This window comes from Mirounga angustirostris, unplaced genomic scaffold (assembly GCF_029215605.1).
Source record: "Mirounga angustirostris isolate CCGP_5_RB_7025 unplaced genomic scaffold, mMirAng1.0.hap1 SCAF_15, whole genome shotgun sequence".
Lineage (NCBI taxonomy): Eukaryota > Metazoa > Chordata > Mammalia > Carnivora > Phocidae > Mirounga > Mirounga angustirostris.
Genome location: NW_026991723.1, coordinates 10,420,753 through 10,443,534, shown reverse-complemented (window position 1 = coordinate 10,443,534; position 22,782 = coordinate 10,420,753). Strand labels below are relative to the sequence as shown.

The following is a 22,782-nucleotide window of genomic DNA, read 5'->3' as shown; positions in this document are numbered from 1 at the left end:
TTGCTTTAAGGGAGTGCTCTTTTTTAAGAGAAAGCTCTTAAAACAGTTGTATGCAGCCCTAGTACCAACTAAGAAGCACCAAAAGGAAACTATGGGGATTGAAAGCTCTCGCCATAATCTCATGAAGTGTTCTATGCTATTTTTTCCTTGTTGACTCAGAACAAATAAACAAGGAGCTGAATGACCTTAGTTTTTCTTTCTGGCCCACACTTACTGTAGCAGAGACCTGAAATACCAGCCCTGATCTAAGACCTTAGGTGGGTAGCCTTGGGAAAGTGTCTTTCACAAAGCTGTCTTTCAAGTCCAAGGAAATGAGGTCAAAATAAAGGATCTGGCTGGTCTAGTACATTTCAACCTTCTGCTTTCACCTGCTGTTTCTGGAGGCTCCTTCTCCTGTTAGCCCTGTTAACTACATAATAGTAAACTTGTTTCTTTTCTCTTTATTTTTCTTCAGTTTTTTAGTGGGGCACGGGGCAGAGGGAGAGAATCTTAAGCAGGCTCCACAACCAGCGTGGAGCCCAACGTGGGGCTCGATCTCACAACTCTGAGATCATAACCTGAGCTGAAATCAAGAGTTGGACACTTAACCGACTGAGCCCACTCAGGTGCCTCTCTTTTCTCATTCTTTACTAGGATCATCTCAGTATTTCTTTAAAAATATTCTGCATAGGGGCGCCTGGGTGGCTCAGATGGTTGGGCATCTGCCTTCGGCTCGGGTCATGATCCAGGAGTCCTGGGATTGAGTCCCGTGTCGGGCTCCCTGCTCCTTGAGGAGCCTGCTTCTCCCTCTGCCTCTCTATCTCTCTGACTCTCATGAATAAATAAATAAAATATTTTTTTAAAAATTCTGCATATATAATATGTAATATTTGCCTTCTCTGGGTCATAAAATGAGAACACAGACATAAGAATCGAAATGTACCAATTCGTTTTCTTATACAACTTATTCACTCAAAAAATAATTTTTAATTAATTAAAATAATTCTGAACATTGCCTGTCCTAGGCTGAGTGGTAGGTGCTTAGGAAACGAGGACAATCGTTGCGCTTGCAAAGTCTACAGCCCCTGGGTGGGCAGAGAGCAGCAGGCTGGCAGTGAGCGTCGGGCTGGTCTGTGCCCTTACCAGGTCAGGTGCCACGTGGAGCTCACCTCTCTGAACCCGGTCTCCTGATCTGTTACAGGGGGCACGTATCTCACGAAGCTGTTTTGCAGCTTAGCTAAGATAATGCACGTGAAAACATTGAAAAATTGTATAGCGAGGACGAGTCTGTTCTCAGGTTTGGTTTAGAATAGAGGGTGGGAGACTTTTGTCCTGAAACCATTTAGATAATCCAGCTCTGAGATTCTGAGTTAAAGGGAAACAATGCATGTCAGTGTCGAATGCAGTTCCCAGGAGAATGTTGGAGGTTGTATTATTCAGAGCCTCTTGCTCTAGAAAATCCTGTTACAGGGGTGAGGACAGTGAAATCAGCACAGCTTTGTTGGACATCGCTGGTTCCTGCAGCCTTTCTCAGGCTCCACTGTGCATTTTTACTCTATCCATTAATAAGAACGTAGAGAGCCTCGTGGCAGTGGGATATATATAAGATGCCTGTTTTATGACTGGGTTCTATGTCTTTATAGCATTCTCTCCGTGTTTCTCTGTCTTGGTATTCCCCTCCCCTCCCTTTTTTTCTGTTAGTTCTTTAAAGGCTCGGAGATGATGCGTCCCAGTTTGCCTGGGACCATCCTAGTTTATGCCTGTTGTTCCAACATCCCATCCACTTAACATTTTAGCCCTCTCAAAAGTGTCCCAATTTGAATCATAAGCTATACAGTCACCTTGGTTCAAGGCAATGAAAAAAAATATGAAACCTGGAGCCAGCAAATGAGTGGAATTATAAGAATCTTTGATAATTGACCTCAGCCACTGAACTGACTTAGATGTGGATGTGGTCCAATAACATCCTGGAATGCAACTTACAGATTAAAGTCGTAGTGTCTGATGATCAGCACCCACGGCAGCCGGTTTCCAATGAGCTGTTCAGACTGGAACGTGTATTTGTGCATCCTGACTCAAAACAGTAGCTTTGACACCCGAACGGTTTCCATTCTCGCTTGGCTTGTTGGAGCTTGAAGGCTCACATTCCTTCTTAAAGGCCTATCAAGGTTTTCATTCAGCGTGAATATTCGTTCGCATTCAGATGGTATCCATCTCGGGGTTTTTGCGTGTTTGTTTAAGCTCTACGCCCAGCTCAAGACCCCGAGTTCAAAAGTTGCATGTTCTACCGACTGAGCCAGCCAGGCGCCCCCATATCCATCTCATTTTTGACCATTGTTCCCCCCTGGCAGCCAGGCGAGGGGGTGTGAAACATGCCTCGCGCCTGCAACTCTTACGGGGTAACTCCGGGGGGCGGGTGGGATGAGGAGGCAGCTCACAGGGGCCAGCCTACAAGACAGCTTCTTTTTTATTTATTTATTTATTTATTTATTTATTTATTTATTTATTTATTTATTTATTTTCTTTTTATTTTTTTAATTCTTATGTTAATCCCCATACATTACATCATTAGTTTTAGATGAAGTGTTCCATGATTCATTGTTGGTGCACAACACCCAGTGCTCCATGCAGAATGTGCCCTCCTCAATACCCACCACCAGGCCAACCCATCCTCCCACCCCCCTCCCCTCCAGAACCCTCAGTTTGTTTTTCAGAGTCCATCGTCTCTCATGGTTCGTCTACCCCTCCGATTTCCCCCGCTTCATTCTTCCCCTCCCGCTACCTTCTACTTCTTCTTTTTTTTTCTTAACATATATTGCATTATTTGTTTCAGAGGTACAGATCTGAGATTCAACAGTCTTGCACAATTCACAGCACTTACCAGAGCACATACCCTCCCCAGTGTCTATCACCCAGTCACCCCATCCCTCCCACCCCACCCCCCACTCCAACAACACTCAGTTTGTTTCCTGCGATTAAGAATTCCTCATATCAGTGAGGTCATATGATACATGTCTTTCTCTGTTTGACTTATTTCACTCAACATAATACCCCCCAGTTCCATCCACGTTGTTGCAAATGGCAAGATCTCATTCCTTTTGATGGCTGCATAATATTCCATTGTATATATATACCACTTCTTCTTTATCCATTCATCTGTCGATGGACATCTTGGCTCTTTCCATAATTTGGCTTTTGTGGACATTGCTGCTATAAACATATGCATGCATGTACCCCTTCAGATCCCTACATTTGTATCTTTGGGGTAAATACCCAGTAGTGCAATTGCTGGATTGTAGGGTAGCTCTATTTTCAACTTTTTGAGGAACCTCCATACTGTTTTCCAGAGTGGCTGCACCAGCTTGCATTCCCACCAACAGGGTAGGAGGGTTCCCCTTTCTCCGCATCCCCGCCAACATCTGTTGTTTCCTGACTTGTTAATTTTAGCCATTCTGACTGGTGTGAGGTGGTATCTCATTGAGGTTTTGATTTGGATTTCCCTGATGCTGAGTGATATTGAGCACTTTTTCATGTGTCTGTTGGCCATTTGGATGTCTTCTTTGGAAAAATGTCTGTTCATGTACAAGACAGCTTCTTCACCACATCCTCCTCCTCTCTTCAATGAGAAGGTGGGACTGAAAGAGACAGGAGCTTAAAGGGAAAATCGTGCAAGGAGGAGGCTGCCACTTTCTGTGTCCCCTTGCAGGCCCCAGTAGAACCACAAAATGGTCCCTTCCCGCCAGCATTAGTGTGGAATTTGTGAAAAGGTCAAGAGGATACTGTACTATTTTAGCATCCGCAATCCCAATATTCTCATAAGCAGAGCAGTAGGCAAAAAGTTCAGTGCAAGTCATGGTTGGTTGAAAGCAAAGGCGTAACTGCCTTTCTCTGTCCACAGCCAGTGTGGGAGTTCTGGGGTTGGCCTCTGCGCTCACGGGCCCTAAAGAAATATGTAGGAATTAAGTCTTGCAAAGTGAAAGCAGAAGGTCAGAAAATAAAGAAAAATCGATGGAACGGGTCAATTCAGTGCTCTCCCCAGAGCACAGACTTCGCAGAGATGCGAACATGGTGTAGAGATCTCTGTGAAACCGGCAGGCTTTCTCGCACTTTTTGGTGGGCAGTTGTTGAAATGCTGATTCTGATGTCCTGGGGCTGGGGTGGGGGCCACTTGCTGCATTTGTGACCAGCTCTGAGGGGTGCTGGTGTTGCTGACTAGCCGCTTGTCAGGACAGGGTGCTTCAGCGGGCTCTGACTCTGGATGTCACTGTTGTCCCGCACGCAAGTGAGGGTGACACAGAGGGGACCCTGTACTGGGAGGAGCTGCCTCGCCGAGGCTCAAACGAGAAGAACTGTCCAGTTAGGGCTTAACTCTGGCTCCCAGTCTCTTCCAAAATCTTCCAGCATTCTCTACAGAGGCCCCGTGTTCCTGCCAATGAAAAGAATCAAGAAATACACATTTCGTGGACTTGGAATTCCAGGAACTGGCTCTTTGTGCAGCAGTTAAGCACTAGGAGGGAAGGAGAGGGGGGCAGAAGTGTAAGAAAATAAATAGGAACTTAGGGGACATTCAGAGAGGAAAGTTCCATTTCCTCCTGCTTCCGTCGTAGGAAAAAAGCTGTTATGTGCCTTCCTCTCTTCACCTGGAAGGACACGGGGCCACCACTAACTGGTTCCTGGGACTCTATTCTACCTCTTAACCTCTGTTATTTCATGAAATGTTCTCATCTACAAAGGCAGGATTTGAACTCAGAGGGTTTTTAGAGTACATTGTTAAACCATGGCAACCAAGAGTTTTATGATCATATGACGTTGTATATAATATATTCATATGTCTTTACTTCAAGTATGTGGTTTTATTTCTGTAAGGACACCTCTAAAATGTGTGTGTGTTAATATAAATATATGTGTGTATATATATACATATATATAAAAATATATATATTTCGTATTTTCCCCTTGGCTCTCTTGAAAAAAAAAAAATCTTGGTTTCATAGCTTCAGAAAATTTTTATATAATTCATAGTTGGCTGTATTAATTTCTTCTTCCGTGTTCTTAATCTAAGGAATCTGGCCTCACAGTGGCAGCAATAGAACTTTCTTCTGCAGTTTACCAGCATTTTCCCTATCCATTTGCTTATGTGGGGTATATGTGTGTGCATGAGATACCTCTTTGAAAGAATAAAGGGGAGCCTGTTCCAGAAGTACTTAGGATCCAAATGTATGTACTTGACTGTGTTCTTTTGACACAATGACCTCTTCAGTCTTAGGACAGGAGTCTAGAGTATATTCCCATCTCTGCTCTGACCAATTGGTTACACACCAACCCCCATATAATACTATATACAGGAATTGAGTTTATGAAATATAATTTACTCTGAACCAAGGCTGAAGAATAAACAGAATCCCACGTTGAACAACAAAAATGGCCATATTAAATTCAAACATCGTAAGACCATATTGTATGCTAATGTATGGGGATTAACATAAGAATAAAAAAATTTTTAAAAAGACCATATTGTATGCAGAGAGATTTTTGGGTGCATTGTTTTGATGGTGTGTTTACTGTGTTAAAAGCAACAAAGATAGACATGGATTACAGTTCCATTGGCCCTTCCATGCGGTTTTGGCGAGAGTTTCACCTTTCTGCAGGGTGACCTGGCATTACCCGTCAGAATGCACAGGCTGTGTCTTTTCATGTCATAAATCTACTTCTTGGAATTGATCCATAGCGAATTATTGGACAGGTACACAAAGCTGAATGTAAAAGTATGTTCCCAGAGTACTTGTAATATGAGAAAATTGGAAATAATCTAAATATTCAGTAAAAAGGAAAGTCAAAATATGGCCCAGGCATGAAAGGGAACATTCTGCAGCTGTTAAAACGGAAAGATGCAGGTGTTATCTTTAAAAGATGGCTCTTATAGGGGCTCCTGGGTGGCTCGTCAGTTAAGCGTCTGCCTTCAGCTCAGGTCATGATCCCGGGACCCTGGGATTGAGCCCCATGTCCAGCTCCCTGCTCAGCAGGGAAACTGCTTCTCCCTCTGCCCCTCCCCCTGCTCATGCTCTCTCTCAGATAAATAAATTAAATTAAAAAAAAAAAGATGGCTCCTATAAATGTTAAAAGAATTATAGTAATGGTGCTGAGACAATTGGTTATTCAGATGGAGAAAAATTAAGCTCGACCCCTGCCTCATACCATATACAAAAATTAATTTGAGATGAAGCACAGAAAAAACTAAAACCTTAAAGCTTCTAGAAGAAAACAGAAAATAATGTCTTTGCATCTCAGGAGCAAGCAAGATTTCTTAGCACAAGACTTCTTAGCACTAACCATAGAAAAAGACAACTGGTGTGCTGGGCTTCCCAAAATTTAAAACTTCTGTTCTTCAAAAAAGCAACATCAGGAAAACAAAAAGGCAAGCAACAGCCTGCGGTGGAAATATTTGTGATATTTTAACACTTACAAATCCAGAAAAGGACTCTTACCCAATTATATAAAGAATTACTGTAATTCAAGAGCAAAAAGACAAACAACTAATAAGAAATGAAGAAAAGACGTGCCCAGAGTTGTTGCAGAAGAAGGTCCGTGATGGCCACTCAGCCCAGGAGAAGATGCTCAATAGCATTGGTCATTAGGGAGACAGGGGCAAGTCAAACCACCAGCAGTGATGACCAATACCAGCTGATAGTATCTAGTATGGGTGACAATGAGCAACAACTTGAACTTGCGTACATTGGCAGTGAGAATGTAAAATGTTGCAACCACTTTGGAAAGAAGTTGGGGGTGTTTCTTAGAAAGTTAACCACACACTCTCTGTGATCCAGCAGTTTTATTCCTGAGTGTGTAAACACATGTTCACAAAAAAGATGTGTGGGAGAATATTCATAGCAGCTTTATTCATAATTGTCCCATCGCGGAAACGTCAGTGGGTGAAAGGATGAAAAGATTGTAACATATTAATAAAAAATGCTACTCACAGTAAATAGAAGAGACTAAAGAAAAATAAAGTAACATATTTGGGAACGAATGTGTATGCCCATGTGTGTGAGCACAGGGAAGAATTAGGACACTACCCACCAGAATTATAGCTGAGTTTTCATTTTTTCTCTTACACTTTTCTTTATTGTTGAAAATGTGCACTGTTGCCCCAAAAGAGAAAAGGTACCTTCGTTTGGAAGGGGTAGGACGAAGCAGCGCCTTTTAGCGCTGAGTTGGAGAAGAATCCAGAACCCTCCTCTTATAGCACTTCCTCCCTGTTGCCTGGTGGTCAGTATCTGTGGTCAGCCCTGTGCCAGGATGAGCTTCCAGACGTGGCGGGGGGCGGGGGGCCTGGGAGGCAAGACCTATGTCCTGCTGACCCATGCACAACATGCCATGGGGTCTGAATTGATTTGGCAACATCGGCCCAGGGGAGCCTAGGATTGACACAAGCCCAATTACAGAATCACAGGATGTCTGTCAGCCCTGGAGTTGTTATTACAGGGCTGTCCTCCCCCCACCCTAGAGAACCGGGGGCCCACAGCATTTAAGTAACTTTGCCAGAGTCCTGGAGGTCGTTTGAGGCCACGTGGAAATGAGAACCTGGTTTCCAGGCTCCTGGTCTTGGGCTGCGACTTTGCTCATCACGATCTCCACTGTTGTGGATGAGCCCCCGTCCTCATGAGCAGCTTTTAAGGCCACAGAAAAGAGGTTTCCAGGTAAGGGAATGGACTTTCTTTCATATCTTAGAACATTTTATTGTTAAGCCTTGGGTCCAGATTTGTGTCCAGTGAAAGAGGCTGAAATTCAGAGGTTCTTTTTGTTTTGTTTTGTTTAAAAAGATGTTATTTATTTGTCAGAGAGATAAAGCACAAGCAGGGGGGAGCAGCAGGCAGAGGGAGAAGCAGACTCTCCGCCGAGCAGGGAGCCCGATGCAGGACTCGATCCCAAGACCCCTGGATCATGACCTGAGCCAAAGGCAGGGGCTCAACCGACTGAGCCACCCAGGCATCCCGAGACTCAGAGGTTCTTGACTTTCCTTGAGTCCTGACCTCTTTTGGATATGGACTGAAGGCAGTAAAAGCTCTCCCTTGAACAGTGTGTGTTTGCTAAAAGCCACAAAACTTTGCATTTGATTTGGGGAGTTTCAGAAACCTCTGAGACCTGTCATTGTGTAGGAAATGTTCTTTGGCTTGCATTCCTCGAGTTTTCAAGTAGTCCTTTTGCATTTGAACATAAGGAAACGATGAACCAGTTTTCATACCGTTGTGGTGAATACGTTTCTTGACAAAATAATCGTTTGGGAACAGAAAGGACAGCAACTAGGAATATCATCAACACACCTCATCACAGTAGACCCTTAAGTGTTTTCTGTGTTTCCTGTTGCTGTTAACATCGTCTTTCCAATACAAGTAAAATTTCATGGTATTTTTTAAAAATCCCACCACACTGGCACAGCTGGTTTAGTTTTGGCATTGTGTTCAATGCTCCTCTGCTCCTACCCAGTGTGAATAATTCATGAGTACAGCGGAAGACTGTCTTCAGCATGTTCCTCCATCCTGTTATTTGGAAGAAGACCATCCCTTCCATAAGAAAGACACAAGCCACGGCCCCCGACCCACGAAGAGGCCAACATTTCTCTGTGCTTCTCACCAAAAACTAGGTGTTTGGATAACAGCAGGTAGTTTCCACTTAAACGATGGAAGAGTTTTGAAAACGGCCCAGTGCCGTGGTTTTGGAAATGGCTGCGGAACTTGTTAACACACCAACCACTGGGTCCACTTGAAATTTCGGATTTGGCAGCCCGGGGTGGGCCCAAGAACATGCATTTCCGAAAAATCTCCAGGTGACAATACTGGTCCAGGGCCACACTTTGAGAAACAGTGACGTGTGAGGAATAAGAGTCCTAGAAAGCACTGTGTTCTCCAAACTTCTCCTGTAACAAGACATTTCACACACCATGCCAGGATCAGGGAATCAGAATCTCTAGGGAGAGTCTCAGGATGCTGTACTCAGATTTGGGGAAACACTGTTGCAATTGGGTAAGCCCTACAACGTGGTCTGCTCATCCCCTGGATGCTTCGACCCGATGACTCTGTCAGCTTCTACAAGTGTATCTTCCTGGCTTCATCCTCAATTTTTAAATGAACTTTGGGCCATCCTTACAAAGATTTTTATTTCAGGTACCAAATATGTTGTGCAAGAGAGAAACCAGGACCCCTGCCTTCTGAGAATTTCCTGAGGTTTTAGTGAGCTCCCTTTCTGTAAGCACAGTCCTAATTGAGTGTGCGTGCATGGGAGAGGGAGATAGAGACGGGAAGGAAGGAGAGAAATATGCATTTCTAGCAAGTTCCCTGGTGATGGTGATGCTGCTTGTGCAGGGGTCCCATTTTTTTTTTTTTAAGATTTTTTATTTATTTATTTGACAGAGAGAGAGATAGCGAGAGCAGAAACACAAGCAGGGGGAGTGGGAGAGGGAGAAGCAGGCTTCCTGCCGAGCAGGGAGCCCGATGTGGGACTTGATCCCAGGACCCTGGGATCATGACCTGAGCCGAAGGCAGACGCTTAATGACTGAGCCACCCAGGCGCCCTAGGGATCCCATTTTGAAAACCACTGGAATAGACCAATGACTTTCAACATAGCACATTGGAATCTCCTGGGGGAGCTTTCTTTATGCCAGGGTCCCACCCGCAGAGTAGTTTCACTGGTGTGTGGTGGGGCCTGGGCAGTAATTCCGCTATTCTGCCAAGGTCATGAACCACTGCTTAGGCTCTCTCAGGATAGAAGGTAAGCCTGTTAGGAAACGTAAAGCCCGATAGGGAAAATAGGGCTAACCCAGTGCGTGTCACACTTCACCGTGTGTGCGAATCACCTGGGCATCTTGTTAGGCTGCAGGTTCTGTTCAGCAGGTCTGTCGTGGGGCCCACGGTTCTGCTTTTTTAACAAGTCCGGCAGCGGCCGCTGCTGTTGGTTAGGGGGCATGGGGGCTGCACTTTGAATAGCAAGGGACTTAGAAGCTTTAACGAACACATGTAACTGCCTATCAACACATCATTTTTATATTTAAAAGGTATATTTTGGGGGCACCTGGGTGGCTCAGTCAGTTAAGCATCCGACTCTTGATTTTGGCTTAGGTCATGATCTCAGGGTTGTGAGATCAAGACCCGCATCAGGCTCTGTGTTGGGTGTGGAATTGCTTAAGATTCTGTCCCTCCCCCTGCCCCTTCCCCTGCCTGTGCTCTCTCTCTCTCTCTCTCTTTTTTTTTAACATATATTTTAAAAACAGGGGCGCCTGGGTGGCCCAGATGGTTAAGCGTCTGCCTTCGGCTCAGGTCATGATCCCAGGGTCCTGGGATCGAACCCTGGGATCGAACCCCACATCGAAGCCCAATCGGGCTCCTGGCTCAGCGAGGAGCCTACTTCTCCCTCTGCCTCTCTCCCTGCTCTTGCTTTCTCTCTCTCTCTCTGTATCTCTGTGTCTCAAATGAATAAATAAAATCTTAAAATAAAAATTTAAAAACAGTATAAAACAAAACAATGTCCTTGAGATGCTAGACATATTAAATTAGAAATAATAGCTATTTTGCCATTAATGAATGTTTACCTTCCCTCAATGTCTAGACATTTTTGTTGTAGCTTCTCCCTGCCCCCTTCCTGTGGTTTCACACAAATGTTTGTGAATTAATTTTGCTTTAGTACGCTACAAAGATACCCACAGACCTTTCTCCCCCCCCCCCCCCACTCCTTCTTCTGGATCTCCGTGTGCACGGTCTTTCTGAGAAGGGATCTTGGGGATCTTGCCTTCTTGCTTCCTCGCTGCCTTAGCCCCTGCCCAGTGGGTGTTGATACCCAGGGGGCTAAATGTTCAGTAAAGCCCCAAGGCCCCCACTTTAGGAGCAGATGGCTTTCGGCCCTGCCCCACTGTCACATTGCACGCTCTAGGAGCCGGCCTTCTGGGGACGTGGCGTCAGCCTGTGTTTCTGGCTCAAGCCCACCCTTTTTCTCCTGGGTGAGGGGTGAAGCCTCTTCCCTGGCAGGTTCCATCCTCTGGCACTTTTCCAAGCATGGTGGAGTTGAGACATTGCCATCAGAGCCTTTTAGAAGAAGGAACGGAGGGGCGCCTGGGTGGCTCAGTTGGTTAAGCGACTGCCTTCGGCTCAGGTCATGATCCTGGAGTCCCAGGATCGAGTCCCGCATCGGGCTCCCTGCTCAGCGGGGAGTCTGCTTCTCCCTCTGACCCTCCTCCCTCTCCTGCTCTCTGTCTCTCATTCTCTCTCTCTCAAATAAATAAATAAAATCTTTAATAAAAAAAAAAAAAAAGAAGGAACGGAGGGGTGGGGCAAGGAGGAGGCAGGAGTTCGGGCTGCAGAGGAAAGGATTAGAGTCCCAGCGGCAGAGTCGCCTTCCCCAAGCCTGTTGCGGCTTCCAGCTGAACATGGCAGAAGTGTTGAGTGATTGATGGCATTTGAATTGGCCCTGAGAGGACACATCTGTGGCCTCTGACCACTTGAAATTGGTGGGAATGACCCCAAGGGTCTTCCCTTCCCATGCCGACCAGCGGACAAGGCTTTCCCTCCGAGGGGTGGCCTGTCCTAGGTCAGGCTGTCACTCTCCTGCTGTTACCCGAAGCATCCTTCGGTGGAATGACGGGCGGGCGGGAAACGTTTTCAGTCATCTCGGTGGCAGATGCCAGTACCCCCACCCCACACCCTGGTGTTTACGCACCTCACACGGCGAGACGAACATGGGCACAACTTCTGCAGAGTCATGAAAGCGGCGTGCTTGTCCCAGCAGGAAAGCCTGAGACCAAAAAGCAGAGAATGTTTTGAGTCTCCGATACCAAAAAGGGAAAAGCTTAAGTGAGATTTATTTCAATGGCCGAAAGCGACATTGAAGATCTGCTGGAACAGTTTGTATGACTTATTAAGGGCAACTTGAATTTGGGAGTGGCTGGGGCACAGCAGACGCTGGTTTTTCCTCTGTAGGTCTCTGGATTCCATTTTTGGTTCCAGCTTTTCCAGTAACCATTTTTAGAATCTTTAAAGATTTGTTTATTTATTTGAGAGAGAGCGCGGGGGGCGGGGAGGGGCAGAGGGAGAGGGAGAGGGAGAGAGCATCTCAAGGACACTCTCTGCCGAGTGCAGAGCCCAACAAGGGGCTCAATCCTATGACCCTGAGACCATGACCTCTGAGCCAAAATCATAAATCAGATGCTTAAGGGACTACACCACCCAGGCGGGTGTATTTTGCTCTACTGTTAACAGAGTAACATTTAGGGTACCTCCTGGGCTAGCCACTTAACTTCTTTTAAGTTTCTCTAAAGTAAGTAGGAACTTGTAGGTTCCGAGGAGAACACAAGAACTTATGGGAAATGTCTGTTTGGCATGGCTGTGCCTTTCTGTTATAGAGTGGAAAGTAAAAATTTCAGAAGTTAAAGTATACTCAAAGGGCTAATTATATCATTAGGGGGAAATTCTCTGTGAAGTCTGAAAAAAACCATTCCTGAAGCATCTAGTGTCTTTTCCCCATAACAGTAGTAAAGAAGACCCAATCTACCTCTCCTTAAAATGGCAAGAAACCTAAGCAAAACACTTAAAAAAATTTTTTTAATTTATTTTAGGGAGAGAGCAAGTGGGGGGGGGCAGAGGGGGATGGAGAGGGGAAAAATCTCAAGCAGATTCCACACCTCCACGCCAAGCACAGAGGTCCATACAGGGCTCAATCCTAGCACCCTGACACCTCCACCCCAGCCAAAACCAAGAGTCGGACACTCAACTTACTGAGCCACCCAGACACCCCCTAAGCAAAATACTTAAAAGTAAGATCATTTATTTTGTGTTACACATTGGTATTAAAATGTTTAGCGGCTTTGCACTCAGAATAAACCCCCTTCCCCTTCCCATATCCAGCAAGGCCCAACAAATGTCCTAATTTAGCCTCTGTTCACCTCTCTGCTCTTTCGCTCCCTTATATATAAAACTCGGTTGCTCAAACACATAGAGCTTTTTCCTGCCCCAGTGCCTTTGGACCATGGCTTTTACAGGAAAAAAGGATTTTAATTTTAACGAAGACCACTTCACCAGTTTTTACTTTTAAGGATCTTTCCGTGTCCTCTCTAAACTCTTCTCCAAGCTCTAGAAGATCTTTGACGTTGTCTTCTAAAAGTTTTAGGTTTTTTGGTTTGTTGAACATTCAAGACTCTGAGTCCTTCCGAACTGATTTTTGTATAAGGTGAAACGTTAAGGTCAAGGTTGGTTGGTTTGTTTTTGGAAAAGATCTTTCTTCCCTTGTAGGGTTGTTTTATATGCCCTTGTGGAAACTTTGTGGGAGCGTTGATATGTCAGGCTGTTTCTGGGCTCCATCCTTATTCCCCACACTCCCCTAGCTAACCCCTATCTGTCCCTCGGGTCTCACCTTCTATGTCATTTCCCTAGAGATGCTTGCAAGGGCCACCCATCCCCATCCATCTCCATATCCTCATCATCAACACTAAGAAATCTGGCCTTCATTATTCTCAGCACCTATTTTTTTCCCTCCCTTGTGGCATTTAGCATAATGTGTTAATAATTTGCTGTTGTGTGTGTGTCAATATGTGTGAAATTCCTGCCTCTAAGCCCCAAGAAGGCAGAAACTGAGTCTCTTGTTTACCATTCAAGTTCTACAAGTGTGCCTCTTTCAGGCTGAGTGCCCAATCAACATGTTTTGAGTAAATGAATGGCAAAAAGTCAAGCCTCTTGGGGGACATTGTCTAAAGCACCGGGTACCATTTTCTTAAAATCAGTGGTCATTCCTGGCTCTTGGAGCCTTAAGACTTAGTTTTTTCTCATTTAACCCATCTTTTTTTTTTTTTTAAGATTTTATTTATTTATTTGAGAGAGAGAGAGAATGAGAGACAGAGAGCACGAGAGGTAAGAGGGTCAGAGGGAGAAGCAGACCCCCCGCTGAGCAGGGAGCCTGATGTGGGACTCGATCCCGGGACTCCAGGATCATGACCTGAGCCGAAGGCAGTCGCTTAACCAACTGAGCCACCCAGGCGCCCCTAACCCATCTTTTAAAGTAGTGGTTTTGAGAACCTTTGGCCTGCATCAGAGGCACCTGCAGACCCCTAGAGTTCCAGATTCTCTAGGTCGGGATGGCCTGAGAATTTGCATTTCTAAGAAGTTCCCAGAAGATGAGTGCTAATGGTGCTGTCAGGGAACCACACTTTGAGAACCTCTGCTTGAAGATGAAGAACCTGAGGATGTGTTATGATTCTCTTTTACTTAATGACCATCCCAGGCACCTTTGAACTTGTCATTGAATAGCATTGATCACTTTAAGAGTAATCACGGAGAATATATCCTATAAGGATCGAATCCCAGAAGAATTAGAGGGAAAATGTCTGCTACCTCAGTAAATAAATGAGAACTTCACATTTTAAATAATTAAAATAGGAAATGAGCAAAAGCCTTTCACACTACAGTAAACTAATTCTCTTAACAACTATGGCTGTTACATTTGGGTTCTTTAATATTTGAAGAGGCTAAAGCACTGACATTTTAACTCGTAAACAACTAGCAGTAGGGATGCTTTCGAAGAGCAAGACGTCACTAACGAGGATGGACTTGTAAATGATAGGGTTAGGTTTCTGCTGTGGTCTCTTCCTTCAACCCTTTAGAGATGAACCAAAGCAAATCAGGACCTACTATTTCATGTGGCCTATGCTGAGTCATAAAAGTAGTTTCTTCTGAAGTCAACAAGAAACTTAAAGGTGGTAAGCTTAAAAAAAATTTTTTTTTGATAAATCTAATTTTCATTTATCTTCCCTTTCATTGCCCTCTTTGTTGCAGAGGAAAACAGCCAGTTTTCCGCCTAGGTTGTTACGATCTGATAAACCCTCCTCACTGAACATTTCCTGGAAAGAGCATTTACCAACAGCCTTTTCTTTAAGTGATCAGGAAGCTGTGTGAATTCCAGCAATCCAGCTGGGACAGAGCCAGTGTCAGGTTCCACAAGTGTTTGCAGGCTCTGAGGTGGTGGTTTGAACCTGTTGGTTAGTAGGATTGTCCTTATGCACACTCTTGGAAAGATCCCAAAGCACTTTCATGATGTAGAGTGGACGTGGATGGGCAGGGAGGGTCTGTGGGAGGGCTAGACACGCCCATGCCCACTTCGGGATCTTAACATGGGAGCTCTTTTCATAAGGCAGAAAAGAGGAGGGAGGAATTGGCTTTTAGTAGAGCTAATCTGTTCCACATACTGTGAGACCTAAATTATCTTTCAGCCCAAAGCACAGATGTCTAGTTTTAGACTACTGGGGGCATGGGGGGAGGTAAGCATCTACTCTGTTCATTGCTGAATCCTCCGTACCAGAAACAGTGCCTGGCACATTACATACAGGCCCTTACTTGTTAAATGAATAAATGAATTCATTTACTGTGGTTTCTTTCCTATTTTCTTTTTAGTGTCTTCATTTTAACTTGTTCCTGTGCTATAGAAACTTCTTCTCGCCTCTTAAATGTTACCCCAAGGAATAAGTTGTAAATGTAACTATTTGAACAAATGGCAAAAAAAATTTTTCTAATGGGCAAAAACCATTTGTTTTTCTACATTATAAATGAAGCTAGTGTCCAGGTAGGATTCTGACTTAGATCTTGATTGATAATGGAGATTTTCTTCCACCTCTACCCCACCCATACCAAGAAAATGATCTGCTGTATTTGAGAAGGGTAAATGGGTCTGGGTCATAATTAGGTAATTTGGTTGGAAAATAACCAATAGGTAGTTAACATTATTGCCACGGTTCCTGTGGTGGGAGCCAATATTAGAAATCACTGGAAGATAATCTGATGATGAATTGTGGCCAAAGTTTGCACTCAAACATACTTTTAATTAAGTTACTTTTAATTAAACTCTGGACAGAACTATCTGGGCAATCATAGATGGTGTATAATAAGTTAGATAGGTTTTTGGATGAGTGTTTGAAAGACTTGACTTATTTAAAGAAATAAATGAGCTTTGCACGTTTCGTTAGGGTAAAGGTATTTGTGTCTGTGTGTATGTGTGTGTTTCCAGTTTGGCTTTTGCAGACTCTGTTCTCTTCAGTTTTCTCTTTAGCACTCAGGCGTTGGTCCTCTTTCTCGACTAGGCGGTTCACTTCGTTTACAGCTAAGCCCCCGTGTAAGCACCTGGTTTTCTAGCCACAGCTCTGCTTGCCATCCACTTTCTTTTTCTTTCTTTCTTTCTTTTTTTTTTTTTTTTAAGATTTATGTATTTATTTTTGGGGGGAGTGGAGAGGGGCGGAGGGAGAGCAAGAGCCCTAAAGCAGACTTCCCACTGAGTTCAGAGCCCAATGTAGGGCTCGATCCCACGACCCCCAGATCATGACCTGAGCCAGAATCAAGAGTCGGATGCTTAACTGACTGAACCACCCAGGTGTCCCCCCCCTTTTTTTTTTACGATTTTTTTTCTTAAAGCAATCTCTACACCCAACATGAGGCTCAAACTCACAACCTCGACATCAAGAGTCCCATACATGCTCTGACAGTGGAGCCAGCCGCGTGCCCCGCCATGCACTTTCTTTTTTTTTTTTTTTTTTAAAGATTTTATTTATTTATTTGAGACAGAAAGAATGAGAGAGAGAGCGCACATGAGAGGGGGGAGGGTCAGAGGGAGAAGCAGACTCCCTGCCGAGCAGGGAGCCAGATGCAGGACTCGATCCCGGGACTCCAGGATCATGGCCTGAGCCGAAGGCAGTCGCTCTAACCAACTGAGCCACCCAGGCATCCCCCGCCATGCACTTTCTTATCTCTTGACTTTGCATATATTGTTCCTTCTGTCTAGAATGCCCTTCCCTCTTTCTCACCCTGGAAAACACTCATTCATCCTTTCAGACTCAGGCCAACTGGTCTCTTATAAATACATTTTTCGGCCACTCGCAGCCTTTTGGGGCAAAGCAAGGGCACCTTGCTATGGAGTAGAATCAACTGTGCATACACAGCTGTTGTAGTGCTTTCTCCTTTGATTACGTGCCTGCCCACTTCCAGCACTAGTGTGCGAACTTCTGGGAAGGGTACAGTGCTTTAGTTTATCTTATGTCTCCAAGCAGAAACAAAATGGTGGCTGGCAAAGGGAACAGTCAAGAAAACAAAGAGGCAACCCACGGAATGGGAGAAGATATTTCTAAATGACATCGCAGATAAAGGGCTGCTTTCCAAGATCTATAAAGAACTTCTCAAACTCAACACCCAAAAAACAAATAAGCCAATCAAAAAATGGGCAGAAGACATGAACAGATACTTCTCCAAAGAAGACATCCAAATGGCTAACAGACACATGAAAAAATGTTCATCATCATTACCCATCAGGGAAATTCAAATCAAAACCACAATGAGATACCACCTTACACCAGTTAGAATGGCAAAAATTAACAAAACAGGAAACAACAAATGTTGGAGAGGCTGTGGAGAAAGGGGAACCCTCCTACACTGTTGGTGGGAATGCAAGCTGGCACAGCCACTCTGGAAAACAGTATGGAGGTTCCTCAAAAAGTTGAAAATAGAGCTACCATATGACCCAGCAACTGCACTACTAGGTATTTACCCCAAAGATACAGATGTAGTGAAAATAAGGGGCACCTGCACCCCAATGTTCATAGCAGCAAACTCCACAATAGCCAAACTGTGGAAGGAGCCAAGATGCCCTTCAACAGATGAATGGATAAAGAAGATGTGGTCCATGTATACAATGGAATATTCCTCAGCCATCAGAAAGGATGAATACCCAACTTTTACATCAACATGGATGGGACTGGAGGAGATTATGCTAAGTGAAATAAGTCAAGCAGAGAAAGTCAGTTATCATATGGTTTCACTCAGATGTGGAACATAAGCAATAGCACAGAGGACCATAGGGGAAGGGAGGGAAAACTGAAGGGGGAGAAATCAGAGAGGGAGACAAACCATGAGAGACTATGGACCCCAGGAAACAAACTGAGGGTTTCAGAAGGGAAGGGGTGGGGGGAAGGGGTAACAGCGTGACGGGTATTAAGGAGGGCACGTGTTGTGATGAGCACTGGGCGTTATACACAACTAATGAATCATTGAACACTACATCTGAAACTAATGATGTACTATACAGTGGCTAACTGAATATAATAAAATAAAAATAAAATATACATACAAAGAAAAAATAGTGGCTGGCACAGATGCTCAGAGTTGCAGGTCTTTAAAACATGTGAAGGTGATAAAAATAGACACATCAAAGAGAAAAGAAAAAGAAATCGCCTCAGGTGGTAATGGTGCCACATTAGCCCCTGAGAGATAGTGAGTGATTATCTTTTCAGATTCTCTCTTTTCCAGATTTTAGGAACACCTGTTTATGTTTCTAATTTTGTGAAGCAAAATAAAAACTCCTGATGACAAGTCGTGAAAGAGATTCCAGAACCTGGGCATCCAAACCATGATTTCACTTTTCCCAGTTGTCATTTGAGCCTCGAGGTTCTTCATTCCAACGTGACTGCCCTCCTTCTGTCCATTTTTGAAATTCCTGTGATTCCGTTGGGAGCCTCCCACCTATCTTCAATGGCGGAGAATGTTGCTGGGTTGAGAGAGTACTTAATTTTTGGAAAGAGTCAGATGACACCCATAGCAAAGGCTAAGGCACGAGGTGGTGAGCCAGGCAGACTGGTGTCCTGTGGAGTCTCGAGGAGAGTGTGATGGGCGCGTACTGAGACATTTCCTGTGTGTCACCCAAGTCCCTCCTCAAGCTCGTATACACATCATCTCAAGGAATAAGACGGGAAATACAATCGCTCCAAAAACAATATTCCCTCAAGTTCTGAAGCATAACTTTCTGTCTAAAAGGAATTTGAGCAAAAAGCATCCTAGCAATAAGCAGATACATCCCCCGGGTGACCTCCTTGAAAGGTTCCTCTTATTTATGGGCATAAATTCTGACTTGTTAAAGCGGTAGTGCATGCAGCCCCAGGGGCTGGATGGCTTACCTCTGGACTTAGCTCTCTCACTTCCTGGCTCTCTGAGCCAGGCATGTTCTCACCTCCCCGTGCCTTGGTTTCCTTTTTATAAAATGGGGAGAGAGAATTTTCAGTACTTCACAGGGTCATTGTGAGGTTTGAATAAGGTGATGACTGCTAGGTGTTTTTAACAAGTGCCTTGAATGTAACATAATTTTACAAATTCTGAGATGCACATTGTTCACATTTTATTTTTTTTAAGATTTTTATTTATTTACTTATTTACTTATTTATTTGACAGAGAGAGAGGCAGTGGGAGAGGGAACACAAGCAGGGGGAGTGGGAGAGGGAGAAGCAGGCTTCCCGCGGAGCAGGGAGCCCGATGTGGGGCTCGATCCCAGGACCCTGGGATCTTGACCCGAGGTGAAGGCAGACGCTTAACGCCTGAGCCACCCCGGCACCCCCATTTTTTCACATTTTAAACACTTCTGAAATGAGGCTATGTCTTACAATTAATGTTTAATAAACATCTTACGGCCATTTAATGAACAGCACCTTTCTTAATCAGTGATACTTTAAATGGTGCACCGTAGAGTAGATGCTATTTATATCTCAATAACTGAGAGTAGTTAAGAGCTCGATAAATACCAGCTGTCATCTGCATGGTCCTCAGCATTGCCCTCATCATCATTATCTGGCCTCCAACCAAGACAGCGGCATTTGGGTGGTTGGTAGTACCAGCCTAGAGTATATATCAGATCTCAGTTTCATCTGTTTTCATTAATGTGTTCTTAGAAAAGACCTAGCGAGCTGTTGTTCACATTTGCTTCATGGTAAGCTCATAATATAAACTATTTATGGGGTAAATTCATGCCATGTCTGTAGTATTCTCTGCATTATACCAGGGGAGCTACTAAAAATGCTCTTCAGATTAGTCTCTTGAAATCAACAGAGAAGAAGACAAATTATTTTCTGTATTGATGTCTTTCCCTAAAGCCTTTCAAAGAAGTGCTTTTTCTTAGCAGAACTAAGCCACATCGTACCACTTAAGATTTACTGTTTGCAGACTTCTCCGGGGAAGAAAAGAAGCAGTTTATTGATCTGTAACAGAGAACGGATCGTGGCCAGACCTTTTCTGGTTTATATAATGCACTGACTGAAGAATCTGCATATCATTAAGAAGACTAAGGCCTCACAGTTTGAGGCCTCCTGTCAGGCATGAACAGTAACTGGGGAAAATCAATACACAATATAAAAGTGTTATTTTTCTGCAGATGCCACCAGGATCCACGCCCGGTGACAGCCACGTCATATTGTTTCTACCAGCAGTATGCTTCTAGTTCCTAATTTTGGGGCTTCCTCCTCATTTTGATTTTATTGTTCAGTTTGAGGGAGGGTGGGAGAGACCAATTTGGATCTGACGTAGAAATCTTCTGCCAGGGGGACGAGGTTCACTAACAGGAGAGGACCTTGGACCAAAGTGGAGGAAGCTTGACTCAGAAGATTCTGGGCATATATCCATCCAAATACCTTGATGCATATTTCACGCACATGTAATACACGCAGCCTGTTTCTTCTTGCCTTCTGTTTGCCCTCAAGAGTTTAAGTGGTGGTATTTACAAGCCGTTATGAAGCAAGAGCACAAGCGCTTAGGTCTAGAAAGGGGCCAGGGATCAGGGTTTTGCTTAGGTTTTGTTTTTGTTGACTTTTAGAAGTATAATGAGTTGAAGAATTCCAGAAGCTGGGCTTCTCTCCTCTGCCCCCTTATCTCCCTGCTCCCTCTCCTCCTCCTTCTGTCCTCCCAGAATATATATATAGTCCAGTCCAAATATATATATATATACACACACATATATATATATATATATATATATATATATATTTTAACAAAGCTGCATTTGCCAGGCATGTGTAGTCATTCCTATTCTTAAAACTTTTTTTTTTTTTAATTTTATTTATTTATTTGACAGAGAGAGACACAGCGAGAGAGGGAACACCAGCAGGGGGAGTGGGAGAGGGAGAAGCAGGCTTCCCGCCAAGCAGGGAGCCCGATGTGGGACTCGATCCCAGGACCCTGGGATCATGACCTGAGCCAAAGGCAGACGCTTAACGACTGAGCCACCCAGGCGCCCCTTTTTTTTTTTAAACTTTTTTTTTTTTAATTTTATTTATTTATTTGACAGAGACACAGCGAGAGAGGGAACACAAGCAGGGGGAGTGGGAGAAAGTCATTCCTATTCTTAAAGGTAATGCTCACTTGATCCCTAAAGCCTGCCATTTGAGTGAGCCAGCTCTGCTTGCACAGAGGTTACTGCTTTCCAAGCTCAATGCCATGGACCTGAACCAGTGCCTGTTTGCAACAGGTCAGGTGATTGCCACATAGGCAGACAGATTAGAGCCATCCTGTCCTCCTGGTGTGCTGCCAGACCAAAAATGGGGACCAGCAGGGAGCCCGGAGGCCTCACGCGCGGAAGGCTGAGAATCAGGTCTCTGCAGGTGGGCTGAATGGTACTCACCAGAGCTGGAGAAGCCAAGCAAGGGAACGGTGTCGTTAGCTTTTGAACTATAGCTCAGGCTCATTCAGGCAGCGAAGAAAAGTTCACTAGCTCCGCAGCGAGAAATGCTCACCCTGTGTGATCACAGAGATCAGCCATATCCTCTGCCCTCCTCTTATTTACTTGTCTTTCTCACTTCTTATCATCTCCGTGACTATGGCCTGTTCGGTTCCTTCTGCATAGCATTTGGAAAACTCTCTTTTCTTCCTCCCGAGCGTTTTAAAGCAAATAAAACCAGACACAGGAAGTCTCTAATTTTTTTTTTTTTTTTTTTTTTTTAAGAAAACAGTTACTATTACAAAAGTAATAAAGGAGCTAAACTCATTCCTAATGTCATCACCCAGGGGCAACCGTAAGAAACATTTTGGTGTATTTCCTTCTCATGGTTTTAAATAAATGTATAAATATGTACATCCATATTTTTAACAAAATTAGGTTTATGACAGAATACAGTACTTATTGATGTCCGTTGAGTATTTTGCTACATTATTAAAAGCTCTTAAATGACTTCAGTGGCTGCATGAGAACCCAGTGTATATGGATGTGTTTGTTATGTTGGCGTTCTCCTATTGGAAGGTCATTGTGGGTTTCCGAATTCATGCTTGAATTCTCAACTTGGAATTCATTAGATCAATTTCTTCAGGTTTTGTGGGTCTAGAGTTAGGATCCGGGCACAGTGGAAACGGAATACTTCCATCTGTACCATTGTTTGCTTTCTTTGCCAGCATTTTTCAAAAGGTATTTTGAAAAAGCAAGGTTGGAGCAGGGTTCCTTTCCCGTTCTTGTTTCTTTTTTGTTCTCAGTTTTGTGATTGTAATACATCTTATGGTAGTTATCGCAGTTAACTTTCATTTTTTTTTAATTTTTTGTTTTTTTAGAGAGGGGGCAGGGAGGGGCAGAGGGAGAGAGTATCTTATGCAGGCTCCACACCCAGCACAGAGCCCCACATGGGGCTCAATTCCACGACCCTGAGATCATGACCTGAGCCGAAGTCAAGAGTCGGATGCTTAACCCACTGAGCCACCCAGGCGCCCCTCAGTTAAATTTTAAATAGAGGATTCATATAAAGTAAGAAATAGGGTGCCCAACGTGAACCCTAATGTTTCCAAGCCGTGTGCCACACTATGTCATGTGAAGGTTATCTGTTAGGACAGTGGGAGATATGGAAGACTTTTTAAGAGAGGAGCTGACCGGATCACATTTATGTTTTAAAAGACCAGGTAGGTGAAAGGCTTTGAGATACCTCAGAAGGGTTCCCATGAATGAATGCTTTAAAAATGTGAGCGCTTGGTATAAGAACAACAACTACTCTAAGA

At 44.1% G+C, this 22,782-nt stretch overlaps 1 protein-coding gene and 1 long non-coding RNA gene across 11 annotated transcripts in view; one reads left to right on the top strand and one right to left on the bottom strand.

Moving 5' to 3' along the window:
- Positions 1 to 22,782, top strand: part of KANK1 (KN motif and ankyrin repeat domains 1) — a 233,037-nt gene that overhangs the window by 116,298 nt on the left and 93,957 nt on the right. Inside the window, exon 1 of one of the 10 annotated variants that reach the window (XM_045882193.2) lies at positions 7,526 to 7,676. The exons of the other annotated variants lie outside the window; for them this stretch is intronic. The gene's annotated coding sequence lies outside the window, so the exon portion shown is untranslated. Of the gene's footprint in view, positions 1 to 7,525; positions 7,677 to 22,782 lie in introns of those variants that run through there. 10 annotated transcript variants of the gene reach the window in all.
- LOC135362679 (uncharacterized) lies at positions 3,066 to 21,671 on the bottom strand. Its single transcript, XR_010407629.1, has 3 exons — positions 21,428 to 21,671; positions 11,684 to 11,758; positions 3,066 to 4,405 (listed from the first exon to the last, which is right to left on the bottom strand). It is a non-coding gene; the product is annotated as an uncharacterized LOC135362679 (long non-coding RNA).